Source organism: Papilio polytes, unplaced genomic scaffold (genome assembly GCF_000836215.1).
Source record: "Papilio polytes unplaced genomic scaffold, Ppol_1.0 DF824208.1, whole genome shotgun sequence".
Classification (NCBI taxonomy): Eukaryota; Metazoa; Arthropoda; class Insecta; order Lepidoptera; family Papilionidae; genus Papilio; species Papilio polytes.
In genome coordinates this window covers 7902-13186 of record NW_013524996.1, presented here as the reverse complement: position 1 = coordinate 13186, position 5285 = coordinate 7902, and positions in this window count along the sequence as shown.

The window sequence follows — 5285 nt, the reverse complement described above, 5'->3', positions numbered from 1 at the left end:
AATTTCATATGTATAATTAACCCGACATTCTTACGGTAAGGAAAACATCGTGATGCAAATCGGCGAAGAAATTCAAAGATATGTGTGAAGTCGAACCGCAGTGGATCAGCGTGGTTCACTATATCCTAGTCACCCATAATTAGGGTAAGTTCTGAGCCCCTCCAGTGGGGACGTATCAGCTGGTGATGATGATGATGATAGTTTTAAAGATGCACCTGCAGGCTCTACCGCTTAACAGTTAACAGTGGTAGTGCCCGCTTTAACATCTACGCCGGCTCGCCTGGTGTAATACCACGACCACACAGAAGACAGGCGTAATTCCGGGTTTCGTATAATGAGTTTGGTGCCGGAGGCCCAATTTTGGTCCCTTTCCCTATCCACCCTTTTCTAAATATGAATGGATGGGAAGGAGAAGTGGATTTTACAATGGAGGAGACGCATAGGAAGGGGAAGTATCCTCTTTATGTCGGTCTCCTCCTCCGTCGACTAAGGGTAGGCAACGCATCTGCAATTGCAGATGTCTATGAGCAGCGGTCGCTTCGCCATTGCGGCGGTTTCAGATGGCCGCTTGCTTGGTCTTCGTAGTTAACAGTACTCTTAACTCCGCAGAAATATAAAACCGAATCGATGTATACGAAAATTGATGCACAAATTACATCGAACCGATAGAATATTACTATCTTTATTTTTTTAAAGAGAACGAATGAGACGAATGTATGTTTTTGTTAAATGTTCATGTTGAAGGATGTAACGATAATCATAAGTCGTTAGTACAAAGCAAATCGTTCTATGATTGCTTTACCGTTTTCTGAGGTAACTGCGTAAACGTAGGTGCGTAGTTACAGCGGAGAGGAAAGCGGATAGATTTATGTTGATAGATTTAATAGCATGCATTTTTGTTGTTACTAATATTATAAACGAGCTGTTGCCCGCGACTTCGTCCGCGTGGTATTAGAAAACATGCAAACTATATAAATTACAAAATGTTACGTATCCCTCGGGAACCGGACATTTCTCGGGAATGAAGCTTATCCCATGTGTACTCCTGACTTTGTTTTATATCTGTGCCAAATTTCAATAAGATATGTTAAACCATTGCAGAATGATCGAGTAAACATTAAAAAACTAAATTAATGAATCCCACGAGAACCGTAACTATTCCCGGGATAAAAAGTAGCCTATGGGTTCTTCCAGACTATGCTCTAATCCTGTGCCAAATTTCATAGAGATCCGTTCAGCCGTTTAGGCTACAAACGCTAACAAACATCCATCCATCCATCTATCCATCCATCCATCCATCCATCTATCCATCCATCCATCCATCCATCTATCCATCCATCCATCCATCCATCCATCTAAACTTTCGCATTTATAATATTAGTAAGATGTGAAAGTTTGAATGGATGGATTGTTTTTTTTTTGTAGCATAAACCGCTGAACGTATGTCGCTGAAATTTGGCATAAATGTAGAGGATAGTCTGGAAGAACAAACAAGGCCACTTTCTTCAGTTTTTCTTGAATTCCACGCGAATACAGTCGTGGGTAAAGGTAGTTTATTTATTAAAATCTTGACTTTTAAATATGTAATGTTAATTAGCTACAAAGTACTTGAGCGATTGTTATTCGATTAAATTGTGAGTTACCGCTGCTGAAAAACAATTACATCTTCTAGCCTAAATAATATTACTATAGATGAAGATTAAATATGATTCTATTTGTAATATTTCCAATAGTGCACAGCTATTTTTTTTTATCCTAAACACTTATCTACTTCTCGCTCGAAGTGGAGCCCCACCTTTACCCCAAGGTCGAAAGTTACTTAAACATTTACGTAATACGTTTGGAATCGCGGCAAAAACTTAATGCGGTGTTTATAAATTCATTTAAATTTTTTTTTTCTAAAGCTTTCTATATTCAAATTATTTCATATCCAGAGGTCGTTAAACTACGGCCCGTAACAACTTGATATCTGTGGGTTTAGATTGACATTATCTCCTTTCTATATACATAATAAAATTGGAGTGTCTGGTTGTAAAATCAAAAGAAAAATTCCAGATTTCGAGAAGATGATGTATTTAAGTTGCAGTTAACAAAAATCGCATTTAAAAAAAGATTGTCTGTCTGTATGTCCGCAAGCCGTTTGTTCCGGGTAATCTTGGAAACGGCTGGACCAATTTCCACCGGACTTTCACTGAAGGGTAGCTGACATAGACGGCCACATTTTTATCTTAATATTCATGGACTACGACGCGGGCAACCGCTAGTTGTTATTACAAATTACTGTTTCTGTTTTGACAAATAGAAAGACAAGGATGATAATATATAATACTAGCTTTCACCCGCGACTATGTCCGCATGGAATTAAAAAAACAGCCTATGTGTTGCTATTGTTGTGTATGTTTACATCTTACTAATTATAAAAGTGAAAGTTTGGATAGATGCATGTTTGTTAGAGTTTGTAGCCTAAACTGCTGAACGGATCTCGATAAAACCTGTCATAAGTGTAGGAGAGTCTGGAAGAACACATAGGCTACTCCCTTTTGTTTTTTAATTGAAAACTTTAAATGACACACTGACGGAGTCGGGGTAAAAATCTAGTTTATAATACTAGCATGTAGTAGTAACAATATGATGTTCCTCTCTTTAGTAATTTAGTTGTATTAAAATGGAATAAAGGCAGCGACTTCTATACGTTCCCTTGTATGTTAAGAGCGGCCGCACACCTTTGAGTAAACAATCGAACTGTGCGATTGTCGATTGTTTAGCCAATTCAACTGTTTAGTTGCACAACTAATCATCGAGTAGTGCACCATAGCTCATAGGAATCAAAGCGAGACTAAACAGGTTTGCAATAGTTTAGTAAAGATGTGCTTGCGCTCTCTGTCTAAACAGCCCTGTCTTATTTCTTGTCAATTCAAAATATCTATTATAAGGTATTTGGTTATTTTTTGCAACAAATATTGCATCAGCATTAATAATTGTTCATATTTAATTATTTAGATATGAAATGAGTATATTAGAGGAAGTTTGAGAGTAGCCCCAGTGGTAGAAGGTAAGGAGTAAAAGGTTAGCATGGATGGGTGCATGTTATGAGGAGGGATGAATCGTATGTTACGAGAACGTTAGTTATGAGTGTGGACATCGGTAGAGGTAGACATAGAAAGAGATGGATGTATTGTGTGAAAGGTGACATGATCAAGGGAGTGATGACTGAGATGACGTATGATAGAGTTATGTGGAGGACAAAAACCTGTTGCGCCGACCCTACGGGAGTAGGATAAAAGAGGATGTTGATGATTTAATTATCTTCGAATATTCAGGTTAAAGGAAAAAAGCCAATAATACATACAATATATACAATTATAGCGATATAAATATATGTCGCAATCAGAAGAAATCAATTTGAATTAAGGTCATAATTAGAACACGAGCGCCGCCAAGCGACATTCGTAGAACTTAGATTATTCTGAAAATAGGGATCCTTGCGAGAACATAGTTTGAACGATATGAGCTAGGTAGATCGATGATATCCTGACTGATGAGTATTGTGAATGTGTTCCTGGAATCCGACTTTACCCATGACCGCCCACATGTGATCTCGATAAGTAGTAATTCTGATATCGTGCTAGCTCAAGTCAACATTACATTAAAATTTATTAAAAAGACGTAGGTTTTGGATATTTAGACCAGTTCCCAAAATATTTCCTCGTGGAACTCTTTCAAAGCTTCGGTTTCGACGAGTTGTATATGATTACTAGCTGTTCCCGTGCGGCTTCATCCGCATGGAATTACAAAAACTACATTTTATCTTCTATACTAATATAATAAAGCGTAAACACACACTAATTCGTGGCGTAGGATGTCTGCAATGACAGCGTATTTTTGAATAATTCTTTCTTTAATAATAAGCCCTACAGTTACGACACGCTTGCGGAATAAATAACTTGAAAAAAACAAACCTTCTAGTGGGAAAGGGACCATAGACTACAAGCTGCTAACATTAAGCAAGGTTGTCATGGTTTGTCATCATGTCATGACATTTTGACATTTGCAATTGATAATTGGACAAATGTAAACAATAAAATAAATAAATATAAACATAAATTGTATGCGGATGAAGTCGCACGGGAACAGCTAGTTATTTATATTACGTAAAATTTTCAATTGTAAATGTCAAAATTCAAATACACAAATGACAACGAAAGCCTTTTACAATGGCAAACAATTAACGATACCATGTCAATCTTGCTTCCTTGATGTCAGCTTGTAGTTTATGGTCCCTTTCCTTCCCAAAATATTTACCTCCTAAGTTTAATAGCGTGAAAATACGTAGTCTAAAGCATGAAGCAAGTATAGGGCATTTTATTAAAAAAAGAATTATTCGAAAATATGCTGTAATTGCTGACATCTTAGGCAACAAAGAAGTGTATGTTTACGCGTTATTATAATAGTATAGATTACTGACATCCTACATAACAAAGTGTGTTTATGCTTTATTATATGAATAGGTAGATATATATGTGGGGTTGTGGCTCGATCAAATAAAAATAAACTCGTTATCTATCGCTATTTTTAATATTCGCATCATTTTACAAAAAACACATCTTGTTACATCGTCGTTCCTCTTTTTTCTCTCAACCTTCAACTTAATTTTAAACCAACGTCAAAGTATAAAATTCAAAATCAATTAAAAAGGAACGGAAATCAATTAAAAAGGAAAGGAAGGAAATATTAAAAAGAAACATAATTAACCTCTTATAACCTCCTTATCCTACATATATTTATATCTAACTTAAAGACAATTTATTAAATACATACAAAAATACGACATGTTCCCTGAATTGGATTAAAGAGAGATATGATTAGTTTATTAACCGATATGGCCTATCAATGACGGCCGAGTACAGTCAGCTTTGATAACATACACTACATTTCGCCCGCGACTCCGTCAGAAAGTAATTAAAAAAAAAGCAAACAGCCGAGATATTCTTCCAGAGAATTCTCTACATCTATGACTTTCATTGAGATCTGTTTAGAAATGCTACAAACTAACAAAAATCTATCTAAACTTTCGCATTTATAATATTAGTTACATTTAAGGCCTATCCCACCACCGACTGATAGAGGCTCAGATAGCTTAATGACGTCACTGTCAGATAAGAACAGGCTCTTACTATAATATGGCTTTCGGATTTAAGCATATATATTTTTAGACCAAATACTAGTACAATGTACACTTTTATATATAAAATAAGGTGGGAAACGAGCAAGCGGCCACCTCAATC